The sequence below is a fragment of the Falco naumanni genome, chromosome 6 (genome assembly GCF_017639655.2).
Source record: "Falco naumanni isolate bFalNau1 chromosome 6, bFalNau1.pat, whole genome shotgun sequence".
NCBI lineage: Eukaryota > Metazoa > Chordata > Aves > Falconiformes > Falconidae > Falco > Falco naumanni.
The window spans coordinates 52,380,303-52,396,109 of NC_054059.1; positions in this window are offsets into that span (position 1 = coordinate 52,380,303).

Consider the following 15,807-nt stretch of genomic DNA (forward strand, 5'->3'; position numbering starts at 1 on the left):
AAATTCCCCTTTCCGTTCCTGTAAGACTCACCATGTCAAAGCAATGGGCTTTAGGAGCAGAAGGGGGAAACCACGGGGACTGGATGTGGCAGAAGCTGCGGAGGAGCTGGCGGGAGGCTGGAGGGCTCACGTAGCAGTGCTGTGCGGCCTGAACCACAACAAGGAGGAGGAAATCAAGCCAGGTGAAATGATAGCTAATGAGCAAAAGCCCTTGTAATCCTTGATGTATCTGTGCCTGTCCCGGAATGTGATCCCAAAGTCTCTGACTTTGAAGGTCCCAGTCGCCAGTCACCCATTCACTTTGCAATCAGGCTTACCTAGGGATTTCCACATAAACCTTTGACACAGCTGTTCAGAGGGACTTGCCACCCACTTCTCTAGATTAAGGCATCATTTATCCTCTCAACCTAGTTACAAAGCACGCAAGACTAAAGCATGAAACCAACAAACAGATCTACAGGTCTTCTCCCTTAAATTTTCTTACCAAGCTGTGGCTGACATTCCTCATCTCTGGCGAAAAAAAACCACAACCAAGGCAGAAAACCCCAACCCCCCAACCAGCCACCCCCCCCCCCCCCCCCTCCGCATTTACTGCCTGCAGCATTATCTCTTTTTACAGGTCATACCAGCCAGTTAGCTTTTTCACCGACACGTTTGGGCATCTCTTGAAATCCCATAAAAGTTTATGTTCTGCACTCTTGCCTCTAGAAGAGTGTTCTAGTCAATACACTCCCAGCTGTTTTTATCTTAATTCTTCTGAAACTGTGCACCTGAGGCTGGCTGGGGCGTTACTGTGTCAGTACTACTTGCTGGTTCTCTAGCAGTTTCTTTACAGCTCACTCAGTTGTAATTCTATTGGTCTCACTCGGTTGTAATTCTATTGGTCTGGAAGATCGTACATAAGCCTGGCAGCCACCGATCTGAAAATTAACAGGAAGTCTGACGCATTCGTGAAGCTCGTAAGGAAAAGAATGCAGACATTTTTCTCAGCCATTACAACCCACACAGAGACACGTAGCAAAATGCAGAGGACCCTCTCCCCAGCCGCCCACTTCTGTTTAACCCCTAAGACATGTTCACATAGCAAAGCCTTTGTTATGGTCAGGTTGTGAGGAGCATTTTGGCTGCCATCTGGATCACTCAGTCATGTGTTCAGAGAGAAAAAGAACAGTTACTATGTTTGTGTCATTTTTTTTTCTGCAAATACATGTTAGCCTGTATGTTGTTTTCAATCATTAAATTCTACCTGGTTGCCTCCCTTTTGGAAACAACAAATACCAAGACCACAGCTCTCAGGGCATCAGTCACAACCTCTCATTTAAATATGGGAGCAATTTAATAATCTACTTTATGATAGATGATTAAATCTAATAATCTACTTTTTTATGCTTTGAAGCGTAACAGTAGCCAACATTTGTTTTTTCAGCAGAAAGTTCAATAACTTGAAGGGTCAGGACAAAGGTTAACATTCAGGTTCTTGACTCTATTTTACAGGCAAGTCACTGATCTTTCAGAACAGCAACATGCTGGAAAGGCAAGTGTTTATCATTTCCACCTCTTGAGGAAAAAATACCTACTTCCTCCTTGTTCAAAATCCTTCAAAGACTTGGCACGAACACAGTCCTCTGGGACTAACTAAATCCCTGCCTTTAAAAATGAAGTAATTATTTCTGGTTCCCTTTTAGACCCACTCCACATTTCTGTAACCTACAGCTTTATTCATGTGTTTGTTCATATTCATTTTCAGGCACAACACAAACGCCTCACACTCCCCTTTTCAAAATTCTGGTGTATCCAGTGCCTGGGCAGTGTATCAAGGCTGGGCTGGTGAACAGCTCGGCACATAGTAGGCTGCCAAGAAAAATAAATAATCAGAAAAGACAGATGCATTTTTGGCTTCCATCCAGAAGCTAAAAAAGTTAACAGAAAGTAGAGGAACCATTTTGCAGCCTAAAATTGCTGATAAACTTCAGCCTTGGACCAACATACCTGCACTGAGAAAGAACAACCTTTGAAAGGGAGTCTCTTCTTGGGCATTTTTATGTCATGGTTTAATATCTGAGTGGGTTTTCATTACGTGTTTTAAATTATTAAATTTTGCTCAAAATACAGAGCATTAGGAGAAAAAGAAAGTAAATGTTTAGAAAATATTTTTTCTTCTTACCATGTTACTTATGTTTTGACACCAATATGAAAATAAAGACTTCAACCTTGATCCATAAAGTAAAAGCAAAGTTCACATTCACTTTATACGAACAAGATCCACTGTGTATGAAGGGCTACCTTAGGTCTTCATTGTTTATCTCATATCAGCTGTTATTTTCTGAATATATTATTCCTTTTGATTCTAACTTGGGATTTTGTTTTCCTTTAGGAGCAAAAATTGAGACTGAGCCATGGTTTTTTTTTTCTTGCAAAACCTAAACATTGTAAGAAAAAAACAATTAGAAGAAGTATCTTTTCTAATATCTTCAAGATTTTTCCAAAGCAGTGTTCTTCCTAAAATGTTCCTGTTCTTTGATTTTTTTCCTGCCAAGTCTTCTGTTCATAGTTTGGGGTTGTTTTTTTCTAATTTTCCTTTGTGTTCCCCAAATACTTCTGAGTACTGTTTCTGCAGGGCTGTCAGCTCATAGCCTCATGTCCATTGCTACCATGTTCACAAAGCTCAGCTCCTGACTTGTGTAGTGGCCTGTGTTTGAGCAGTAGTTCCTGCTGTTTCAGTTATAAAGTGTGTACGTCCCCAATGCAGGACTGCAGTCGTGTCCACCAGATGCAGTGAAGTTTTGCAGTCACAGTAATTAAAACACCTTCTCTCTCAGTTCTGCCTATCTTTCTGCTGAAGTACATTCTGTATCACCAGAAAAAAAAAAGTGAAGAGAAAAGAAATAACAACAGATTTCAATTAGCACAAGTGCACCTATGTAGAGAGATCAAAACCCAAACAAGTTCACACATGGAGCTCCTGCCACATGCAGCCTTTTATTATACATTTTCCTGAGCAAAACTCTTGCTGTTGACTGAGGGCCTTTGTCCTGGTCTCAGCTGGGATAGAGTCAATTTTCTTCTTAGTAGCTGGTGCAGCCCTGTGTTTTGGATTTGGTGTGAGGACAATGTTGATAGCACACTGATGGTTTTGGTTGTTGCTGGGTGATGTTTACACCAAGTCAAGGACTTTTCGGTTTCTCATTTCTCAGGCCTTGCCAGCCAGAGGGCTGGAGGGACGTAAGAAATTGAGAGGGGACACATGTACTTAAATTACCAGCCAGGGTTAAACCACAATAGGCTCCAATCCAGACAGAAATAGAGCATCTACATCTATCCTATAGAAGGGTTTGTGAGGGCAGCACTCCCCATTCCTCGTTCCTCACGCTGAGGCTGCATCTGGCCAGGGAGAGAGGCAACCTGGCTGTGAAGGCCAGTGATGAGGCTCCTTCGGGACAAGGGGAGTCCTGGGCTCTGGTTTTTTACTGATAGCAGTGCTAACGTTTATTATCCAGTTATTCACAGACCAGGCAGCAGTGTAGCAGTGCGGCAGCAATCTAGTTGGCCACCTCTTCTGGCCAGTGGTGACCAATGCTATGCCTCACATCTTTTCAGTTCTCCACTGTGCTTGCTACAAATTCCAGAGTGTGTCTGAACATCATCAGCCTCCTTCAACAGACCAAAATGCAACCTGACCAAAAGTAGCTGCATGCCAACATTCCTTCATTATTGCCAGTCCCATATGGATGTTTTCATTTGCATAGAGTATCTCAGAAAAACGAAATTCTCTACAGATCAACCACACTTTCAGATCATGCCTCTTCTTTTTCTTATTTCAAATTAATTTCTGGTTCTGATTAAAGTCTTGTACTGGACTAGATAAGCCAGATACTTTTCTGAGATTAAATTATCCAGCATCTCTCCAGCTGAAAGCTTGAATATTACTCTTTGTTTTCAGTGCTGTTTATCTGCACCATGAAGTTGAGTTGAGCTGAACAAACCTCACAGAGGAATCAGTAGAATTCCCTCTGTGTTAACAAACTTCTGTGTTAATTAAGTGCGGGCAAAGTGGCCTACCTTTGCTGGGAACAGGGTGTTAACAACAAGAGCTGGTGAGAAACTGATCAAATTTTCTATTGGACAGTCTTAAGTAATGTTGTCGGCTGGCCCAACCTCCTGTAAATACAGGTGGCACCTGTGATAGTTTTTCTGATCTTTTTCTCCACTTCCCAGTTCTGCAAGTCCTTGCTACAGCAGTTACCAACAGAAGTTGTTAAAAAGATGCAAGGACCTTGTCTTTCTTGTGTAAGCTCAGCACACATGGAATTATTCTAAAGAGCGGGCCGAAGTTATCACACAAACGATATATATTTCTACCACATATTTGCAATCTAAGACAATTGATGGAGGGGAAAAAAGAAAACTAGGACGTTGTTCCCTTTCACCCAGCTGGACTTGAAGCTTTTCTATGATAGCACTTGACACCTCAGGCCACTCTGTTTTTTCCTTCAGTTTATACTAAAAGAGTAGCAATTGTGAAGATCACTCCATAACAACAACAACAACAACAACAAAGTTTAGTTTGGAAATGGAAAATGTAATTATTTTCTCTCTCCTGGAGTTCTGTCAATGTATACCCTGACCCTTGTGTAAGGTTAAGTGGGAGGAAAGTGTCTGGTCCTTTAAGGGCATCTGGTCAAGGACCTTCTTCAAGAAGAAAAGGAATCATACAGGGTCACAAATCTGACTGGCAAATGCTAAGGGAGGCAGTGATGGGAACCAAACCTGCTCAGTCACACTAATTGATGAAGTTGAATAAGAGTGGGAAAGTTTATTCCAGCAAGGTTATCTGATCAGGGACCTTGTCAATTGGGAAACTAAGGGCAACCAGAAACAGAGACACAGATCTGGCAAAACAATGACAAAACCCAACCACACTAACTGATGGACTATCAAGAAACTACTGGTACCACTTCTGGGATGCTCAGCCTGGACTTTGCAACAGCTGGGACTGTAAACCAGGGATCTGGAGTGGGAGGGGTGTGGGAATGGGCAGAGCTGTGCAATCCCCTGGGAGACACAGAGAAGAAGGGGTACAGGGAGGAACAAAGAGAGGAGTAAGCAAAAAGGTAGGTAGGTATAAAGGGGGGCAGTCGGATGTAAAATGGGTCTGATTGGTGCATTTGTTTGACTGAACCCTGTGCATGATCCCTAGAGTCTGTCCTTCACAGGGAGGAGGGGCTGGAGAAGGGACTGTGGGTCACAGACTGGGTGCCTGGTACCAGCTGCTGGGGGTATCTGTATCTCCCCCAAACTGGGTGCGCGTGGGTTGTGTGTGTGTGCTCACCAGCAAACTTTAGGTTGGACCAGCTGATGAGTAAGGGGGCCTCAGGTCTGGGGTATCAGGCAGGCAGAAGTTCGCTGCTGCTATACCTGTGGGACTTGTGAACATGGGGTGTCTGTGGGATGACTCGGTGAGCCTCTAGCTGGACCAACCGGTGAGTGGGAGACCTGTGGGGTAGGTAAGGGGGGCTGGGATGCAGGCAAGGTTGCTGAGTGGGCAGAAGGTTCGTGCTGGTGCTCAGGGAATCTGTGAATGCACATGTGCTTATGAACCCAGAGAGTGTGATGTGTGTGCCTGCACTAGTGACCTCCCACCTCTGCCAGCCCAAGAGCAGGGGACTTGGTTGTCTGTATTTTACGTGAGCCCTACATATGGGTGCTGTTGAAGGCAGCGCCTTAGCTGGGGGAGGTGGCCACTCTCCTGATATTCCTTAACACCTTGCTTCCCTTCCAGACAGCAGGAGGAACTAGCGATTTGTGCATCTGACTTGCAATTTTCTCATGTTCATCTTCCCTTTTTATTCAGCAGATGGTTATAGAGAGAGTAGATGGCTCTAATTAGGATCATCAGGCCAAGAATGATTGTTTTTCTACAATCCATTCTGTATACTTGTGGACCTGCACATGTCTTTACAGCTGCACGTACCCATATATTGAATACTTGTACTGAAACAAGCTCAAAGGTGCATTTCTTACATAAGATCTGAAAGATACTTTTTTTCCTGACTGAATTCCATAGACATAAATGCCTTGAATGAGAACAGAGTGGTACATGATTTCCTGATGTGATCATGGGTAGTTTTGTCTCACACATTCACTGTGTAAGTGCAAAGATTTGCCTGAATGACAGCATCCTGTTTTGCTTTGGGAACAGGATGGTTAGGGAACAAATTGTGAAATAGGTCATGTGTGTGGTCAGTTGCTCTCCAATGTGGTTTTCAGGTCCGTTGTTCTATCTATAGTTTGTTCTACCAAGTAAAATACACCAGAAGGCAAAAGTTGGTGTTCCACCTGTCACAGCCTGGTGGTGTTAAATCCACAGCACACATACAGCCAGCTGTGATCTCTGTCTCCCACTGTCTTTCCTGGAAAACTGATCATTAGCTCTGCAACTGACAATCAGTAGCTTAGAGAAAAAGTAATAAAAAACCCTGTACCTGTATATTCTGGACAAATGGTACCTGTATGTTCTCAACAGCTTTACACTTTTTATTGGAGTGATTTTATCTGATTTTATCTTTACACATAATCTCAGAGATCCTCCCTGTCTCCTGACATATGGGTGATTTTGAACTCCTTGGCTTTATATGGTTTTCCTCCCAATAACAGAAAACCCCTGCAAATTTCATGCTGTTTTTCAGGGAAAACAAAGAACTGTAGAAAAGTTTATTTTCAGCAAAAAATCAGGAAAACAGAATCACACAAACTACTGATTGGTTGGTTAGCTGCTTGTTTGCTGTATAACATTATGATTCACTTACGTCCTATAGTATGCTATGTAAGTTTGTTACAGATCAGTCTTGTGTACAATGAAAGTGAATTAATTTTGTCTTACAAAATCTAAAATATTCTTGACATTTTCCTTTTTAACAACTAATTTCTTAGGCTGAAGTTGGTACTGTGGATGTATGCATTCATTCATTAATCTTACTATGTTCAGAACTGTGCCAGATCTTTGAGCTGTCTAGTGTGTGTGTAGCTCTGCTGGGCATTTTGTGGCAATATGCTTACAAATTAAACCCATGGCCAGTAGAAATCAGAAAGATTCTTTATGAAATCAAGTGAGTTTTTTTTCTCCTTTCACCAGGTTTTATTCCCCTTTTGGCAGTTCTATTTCAAAGTAATGTCAGAAGATTTTTTTCTCTTATGGGGGTATGGTTTGATTTTCATCCTACAAAACCTTCCAAAAAAAGGTTGAGAGGATATCAATAATATACTTTACAAGAAAAATATGCTCTAAAATATCCTCAGCAGCTAATATTTATACACAATCTTCAGATCACTAGTAATCCAGATAGATTACCAGAGTACTTTTCACTGCTATAGCAGGTAGTCTTGTTAAGTAATTTCTTTCTTAAATTATCATACCCTTTATTAAAACTAACCACATTTTTATTCCATTAATCTTACCAAGAAACTGTTCCAAGCTCTAACCTTGTGAAAGTTGGAAATGTTCTTATGGAAATGTTCAGTGAACTTATTTACAGAGAGAAGTTGTTCCCCTTTCAGCCTTTTCTTTTACCAGACTAGGCAACACAAGCATTTTTAGACTCTTCTCAGAACTTACCCACTTTCAACTGTTGATCAGAATAGCTCCTTTCTGCACTTGTTCCTGACTGTTTGTCCTCTTGGGACTGAGGTGACCAGTCCAATGCAAGGCTGCAGAGAAGGCATCTATCTGCTTCTTAAAATGCTGGAATTGCTATTTCCCTCTGCTGGGTTCAATACACTTATAATTGGTTAGCCTGATAACTGATTAAAAAAAATATCTGATGCCATTGTCCACAGTCTTGAGCACATAGCTCAATAACAGCAGGTCTCCCAACACAATAAATAGAGGGTAAAGACCAAGTGTTTATTCTGGCTTCAGCTGATTTGCCAGTTTTCTGCCTCACCACTAGTTTATTGAATGTGCTGTAGTTCTTTTTAAACAACAGAAGCATAAAACCAACAAATTCTATCTAACAAAGGCTTAAGGCAACAAAGGATTGATAAATTTGGCAAGGCAGGTTCAAATGTAAAAGATGTTAAAAAAAATAATTGAAAACTAGTCTCTGTCATCTGAGATTTCTCCAAGACTTCTCACAGCAACACATGTCCATGGACAAGCCCAAAAGTATCCTGGCTCAGGGATACTCTCTTTCCCTGGGGGATCCTGAACTGAGCCCTACCCCATCTCAACTATATCTAAGGGTAACAGCATAACATTGTGTACAAGTGAGTATCTGGAAATCTTCAGCTTCTTCTTTCTGCTGTTAATCAACTGTAGGAGATCTATTGCAATGGCTGTTTAATTCTCTTCGGATGTTTGTGAAAAAGAAATGAAAGCTTGGCTGGTATCAGTACACACTGGCTTTTTAATGTGTTGATTTTTCTGTTTGACTCTACCTTCTTTTTCTGATACTTATTTCAATTACAGTTTCTTTGTCCTCCTCTCTTCCCAGATAATAGAACTTGCTTCATCCAACACATATTCACATAACAAAATTTTCTGAGCAGCAGAATTTATGAAGCCTGGTTTCCTAGGAATTTATGGTGCTGATTTGCAAGTCCCATCCTTACATCATGTCCTCTACGATACCTTCACTAGGCAAAGTCAGCACTTCAAATGGCAAGTATGAGTTCTACACCTGCTGCTTGCCTCAGCAGTCCACATACATTGCACACCCAGTCAGATATCATGCTCTTGTGATTGTTGCCAAAGAGAGAATATATTGCATACCTTTCTCTCACTAGGAACTGTTTCTCAGATTACTTCAAAATAAAAATTAAAGGGCCTCTAATGAAGTAGGAGTATCAGTATAACCTCAAATATTACAAGCATACACAAATTTCAGTTAGAATCCACTCAATCACAACGATTAAAAAATACCTTAAAGTTAGGTTCTTACTTTTTTCTTCATATCTTATTCTGTGTTATGTGTAGTGTTGAAAGTATCTTTGCCCGTTCTCAGACCTCCACATTATTTATAATACAATTCTGCTTTTGAATAGTCTCCACATACATTTACAAGAAATGATACTTAATTTGCATAGAATTGATTAATGATTATCCTGTGTATATAAGATGGTTCTGCTATGCATTTTTAATCCCTGGGTACCATGCAGAGTTGCAGAATCTTGCATTGTGATACTTCACTCACGCTATGAAAATGTTTTTTAGAAACTCATAACATCCAACAAACCAGGTAATTTCAATTCTTTATTTTCTCCCCAGTAGGCTGTCAAACAACAGTGTGGTCTGTGTAAGACTGATCTGCATAATAGAATAACTATAGCTCTTTAAAACACTATATGCAGTATCTCTAAAGCATAGCTAATATTTAGCAATTACTTTGCATGGGACTTTCCACATCAGACAGAGATATTGGATTAGTCAGAGAGAACAAAGGACTGAATATTTTTTCTTCTGAGACTGATCGTGGTGTTAGGCTATTTTATGAGGTGGGACTCTATCAGAAGACATTTTTGCACCTCAATTAATGGCACCCTTTTCCAGAAAGCTACATAAGATATGATCTTTCTGGACTACAGTTCTACTCTTACGAGGCTGTCCTGGTTTCAGCTGGGATAGTCAATTTTCTTCTCATTAGCTGGTGCAGCGCTGTGATTTGGATTTGGTGTGAGAACAATGCTGATAGCACACTGATGGTTTTGGTTGTTGCTGGGTGATGTTTATACCAAGTCAAGGACTTTTCCATTCCTTGGGCCCTGCCAGCAAGAGGGCTGGAGGGGCACGGGAAGCTGGGAGGGGACACAGCCAGGACAGCTGACCCCAACTAGCCAAAGGGATATTCCACACCATATGATGTCATGCTGAGTGTATAAACGGGGGGAAGAAGAAGGAAGCGGGGGACATTCAGTATTATGGTGTTTGGCTTCCCGAGTAACCATTACACTGACGGAGCCCTGCTTCCCTGGGGATGGCTGAACACCTGCCTGCCCAGGGGAAGTGGTGAACAAATTCCTTGCTTTGCTTTGCTTGTGTGTATGGCTTTTGGTTTTCTTATTAAATTGTTCTTCTCTCCACCCTTGAGTTTTACATTCCTTTCCAATTCTCCTTCCCATCGCTCCGGGTGAGGGGCAAAGTGAGCGAGCGACTGTGTGGTACTTAGTTACCAGCTGGGGTTAAACCATGACAGTCCTTTTTTGGCACCAAACGTGGGGCTCGAAGGGTTCAAGATAATGGCAGATTTGATTGGAATGTGTTATTTCTAATTTATAGCTGTTATTGCTGTTTAGCTATTAATCATTGTGTTTCGGTGTTTGCTATGGGGCTTGCTTGCCTTACTGTGTATTAGAGTCTAGCACTTAGTGACTGCTTTTTGCTTTCGCTGCTTGCTGTCCTGCTGTCCTGCTTATCATCTTACTGCACTGTGCGCGGGAACATTGTGATAACAGCCATGGGAATGTGCCTGGGCTGGCAGGTGGCCAGGGCATCGCTGCTGTTTCTGTGCTGCTGTACTGGACAGGCTGGAACTCCAGCGTGAACCTGAGTTGAAGGGACTGTGACCTGTGGATAAGTCCACATGGGAGCAGGACACCCCAAAGCCCCTGTGGCCGTGAATCAGTCCATGCCTGAGCAGGTACATCTTGGAGTACCTGTGGCCATGGTGATATCTGTGCCGCAGCAGGTATGCCTCTGAAGAACTTGTGGCCCAAGGACAAGTCCAGGCTGAAGAAGGTACATCTCAAAGTATCTGTGGCTGTGGATAAGTCCACGCTACAGCTGAAGCATCTGTGGCTCTGCATGAGGTCATGCTAGATCACCTCAAAGTGTGTGGTCATGGGTAAGCCCATGACAGAGCAGGTACAGCCCTGGAGGAATTTCAACCAGGAATAAAGCCATGCTGGAGCTGATTGACTTCTGAAGGGACTGTGGCTGTGGGTAAGGCTATGCTGCAGCAGGTATTCCCCTGGAGAGAGTGTAGTTCATAGCCAAGGCTCCACTTGGAGCAGGTACAACCCTAAGGGACTGCAGTCTGTGGATAAGTCCAAGCCAGAGCAGGGGCAAGGGGAGGAGTTAATTGCAATGTTAAACCCTATGGGCTGGTCCAAAGGGACTAGGGGTGGAGACTGTAATGGATATACCTTTAAATTGTTTTAATCCATGGTTTGAGTTTCATGTTATAGGAATGACTATAGCAGCAACTACCTGAACCATTGGAGGACAAGCCTTACAAGGAGCAGTGCAAGTGACCTGAGCTGGGCTTTTGCTTTTCTTGTTAAATTGTCCTTCTCTCCACTCTCGAGTTTTACATTCCTTTCCCATTCTTCTCCCCATCCCTCCGGGTGAGGAGGAGTGAGCGAGCAGCTGTGTGGTACTTAGTTACCACCTGGGGTTAAATCACTACAGAGGTCTAGATCAGAAACAAATATACAGAAGTTCACAATGGCATTGCACAGAGCTTTTGACTGTACTATGATTTTGTTTATAATGCTTGTCTTTTCCATGCTCACAGAAGGACATACTTAGATAGCCTTTCCTTACCTCTTGTGGTGAGTTGACCCTGGCTGGATGCCAGGTGCCCACCAAAGCTCCTCTATCACTCCCCTCCTCAGCTGGGCAGGGGAGAGAAAATACAGTGAAAGGCTCATGGGTTGACATAAAGACAGGGAGGTCATTCACCAATCACCATCACAGGGAAAACAGACTCAACTTGGGGAAATTAGTTTCATTTAATACCAATCAAATCAGAGTAGGGTAATGAGAAGTAAAACCAAAACTTTAAAACACCTTCCCTTCACCCCTCCCTTCTTCCCAGGCTTAATTTTACTCCTGAATTCTCTCCCTCCCCTCCTCAGCAGCTTGTGCAGGGGGACAGGGAATGAGGTGTGTGATTAGTTCATCACACATTGTCTCTGCTGCTCCTTTCTCCTCAGGAGGAGGACTCCTCACCCTCTTCCTCTGCCCAAGCATGGGTTCCCTCCCACAGTTTGCCATCCTTCAGGCACAGACTGCTCCAGGGTGGGTCCCCCACGGGGTCACAAGCCCTGCCAGGACCTTGCTCCAGCTGGGCTCCTCTCTCCAGGGGTCCACAGGTCTTGCCAGGACTCTGCTCCAGCGTGGGCTTCCCACGAGTCACAGCCTCCTTTGGGCATCCCCCTGCTCCAGCGTGGGGTCCCCCCATGGGCTGCAGGTGGCTATCTGCTCCACCGTTAACCTCCATGGGCTGCAGGGGCACAGCCTGGCCCACCATGGCCTTCACCAGGGGCTGCAGGGGAACCCCTGCTCCGGCGCCTGGAGCACCTCCTGCCCCTCCTGCCCCGGCCTGGCTGCCTGCAGCGCTGTTGCTCTCACCTGTTCTCACTCCTCCCTTCTCTGGCTGCAATTGCCATTGTGCAGCAACTTTTCCCCTTTCTTAAATACATTATCCCAGAGATAATAAATACGTTATCACTGATGGGCTCGGCCTTGGAGCCGGCTGGCATTGGCTCCATTGGATGCAGGGGAAACTTCTAGCAACTTCTCACAGATGCCACCCCTGTAGCCCCTGCTACCGAAACCTTGTCACACAAGCCCAGTACATCTCTTCACCAAAGAGTAGATTAGCTTCATTTCTGTAACAGTGCTATTTCTGCCAGGCAAGGTAGTTAGCAGTTTAATCAGACCTGTGTCTGGGGATGGGACCAACAACTATACTGACACGCAGTAAGGTGCGCACTATAACTTCATGTGTAAAGCACAAAAACCTACAGTATTAGGAGAAAACAAAACAAAACAAACAACCGCCCTCACAAATCCAGTAACTGTCTCTAGCTTTGTCTTTTCTTAAGGGTCTCAGAATGTTCAAATGTATTGGAGTGAGAAGCTCCTGGTTTTTCTTCTTTTACCTCATTCAGAGGTTCAACTAAACATAGGCCCTCACCTTTTACTGATGAAGGTTAATGACTCTCTATCCTAAGCCATTAGTATACCTCTCCCACCTGTCTGGATTACTGTCCATTAAGCTAGTTTTTTTCTCAGGATGCATATCAGATCACACGTGCATTAGATAAACACAACAGAGCACGAGAGGTCATCTGTCAACTCAGCAGCTACAGCAGAGCAGCTGTTGCACTGAAAATGCTGCAGCTTTTTAGAGACTTGCTCATTGGCTCGCAATCATGTCTTTTTAATCTACTCTTGCTATCTTTTCTCTGTTTTCTTTTACTTTACAATTCAGTCAGCCTCAAATAAACCTGTTGTCTTTGATTTTGTGGTTGACTTCTAAGTAGTGCTCATTGCTGCTGCTCTGTTGGAGAGATGACCACCCTAGTAAGCTGCCATGATACCATGATTTCCATTGGTCATTATTTATCTACTTCTTTCAGGATCGGGTGCAAGGATAATTACAGGATATGCAGCATGGGCATTTAAAAGAGCTTTGATTCTAGGATATAGACAAATTCCTGAGTAGTGGGCCATTTTCTTTCTCTTCTTCAATGAGTAATACAATTCTCTGATAAAAGCACAGCTTACACTGCTTTAGGTCTCCTTGCTCTAGTTCTCTGGTTCCTGGAAATGTGAATGTGGAAAGAACAGGTAGCTGAGGAGAACCAAAATGGGCATAAATTTGAAATGGCTGCTAGACAGTTAGGAATGGTGCTCCTAGAAGATCAAAATATGTATTTTTACCATAGGTCTGTATAAGAAGATCACTGAACTTCCTAACAGATTTATGGTATGTATAGAAGCTAAATGATCACTAATGAGCATTTACTGGGGGAGGGGGATTGTGTGGCTGATTATTTGTATCTTTTGAAGGTGAACAGAGCTAGCGCTTTCAATCAATGGGAAAAAGCTCTGGTTAGAGATAACTTCTTGGTGTCTATGATTTCACTTTGTGATAGCATTTAAGGAAAAGGTGGCATTACCTTTGAAACATACCTTTCCTATGAGTATTCTTATACAACCTCATACAGGCTCCAAACTTGTTCCCACACCGATATTATATTCACCTTAGTTTTTCAAAGGGCCTTGAGCAGTATTTCAAAGCCAAAAAAATCTAAAGGTCCAGAACATAGCCTGGCTGGTGAGAAAGCATGTTGGTAACTGCTATGACTATCATGATGAATCAAAGGAGTAGGCATTTCAGACTAAGTGAGGTGAAGATCCTGTATTTACTTCTGCAAGGACAGCAAAACTCCAGGGAGTGCTACTGCACGTGCACATGAAGGCACAATAACTCTGTGACACAATTAAGTGGTAGCTAAAAAAAAACAAACAAGCAAACAAAAGGCTGTGGAAACTTGTCCCAGGAAGTTGTTTATATTGTCAAGACCTTTGCCACAGAGAGGCAAATAACCACTGCCTGGGCTGAGCATGAAAAGGACTGGAAAGGAGGAAGTTAGAAGACACTTCACATGATAATGGCCATTTTTTCCTCTTTTCCAATGTGTAACAATTCAAGACAAGAAAAAAATTTAGCAAGTTTGTAATGTTTTGGTGGGGATGGACTCCACTGCCTGCACAGTGAGAGAAGACCCTGGTGGAGCTGTGTACAGAGGTTCTGGTAGCACAGGCAGAAGTTGTGCTGGGGACAACTCTCATAACCAGAATCACATTTCCTTCATTTCTCTGTAGAGAGCTGACTTAAGTTCTGACAACCCTTCATAACATTCCATCAAGTCTGTGCAGTACTGTCATAAAAAAACAGGCAACGTTACTAAGGTCTGTTGATGTGACACCTACCTTAGGCACACTGTCAGCCCTTGATATGACTGTCAGAATACCTAATGTTTTATCTAGGGCTAGTGATTCCTTGTTCTCACTTACTTTTGTGTAAAATACTATTTCAATCATACAAACATTTAGATTGGGAAAGACCCTTAAGATCATCAAGTCCAACTGTTAACATAACACTGCCAAGTCCAACACTAAACCTTGTCCCCAAGCGCCATGTCTGCACTTTTAAATACCTCCAGGGGTGGTGACTCAGCCACTTCCCTGGGCAGCCTGTTCCAATGCTTGACAACCCTTTTGGTGAAGAACTATTCTATAACATCCAATCCAAACCTCCCCCGGTACAGATTGAGGCCATTTCCTCTCATCCTAGTTAGAAAGTATCATGTAAGCATGCCACCATTCAGGAAGGTAAAATCCATATGCCAGCAAGCGGCCAATATTTCAATCAAGAAGCATGTGCCAGTTATAAAGCTCATGACCGCACTCACGTTAAGTACAAAGGTCAGCCTGTGACTGTAGCATTGCTACATAGTGTGAGTATAGTTTCCCAATCCATTTCCTTCTTGGCTTTTTAACCCATGTTGACCCTACACCCCACACCACCACCTCATCACCTGTGGGACACCATCGTTTCTGAGACTGCAGCTGTGAGGTGTTCTTCTTCAGCACCCAGTGCTGACTTGTGATCTCCCCTCTCCTTACTACTCATTCCTGCTCACACAGCAAATTGTTCTGTCTTCTCAATTTTGCAAATGCAGATGGCAAGAAAGCAATTGCTCCATACCTTTCTCCAGGAATTGAGACAAAGTCTGAGACAGGAAATGAAGGTGAGGGAGCGGCTGAAGTTAACATTCTCTGTGAGAGGTGTGACAAAGAGGAAGCATGACGACTCTGGCATGTAACTGTTTCCTCCTTTCTGTCTCTGAAAGCTTGGGAAGAAGCGTGGGTGTCAGAGATCCTTCACGCTGTCTCCATTTTAGTCTAGAAAAAACGTTATCTGCAGAACCTCTGGCAGGAGCTTAAAAAGCTGCTACATTCTCCTTACAGCTGGGGAGGTGTGTGGCGGAGGAGGTTTCTTCTGTGTCCTCCTCCTT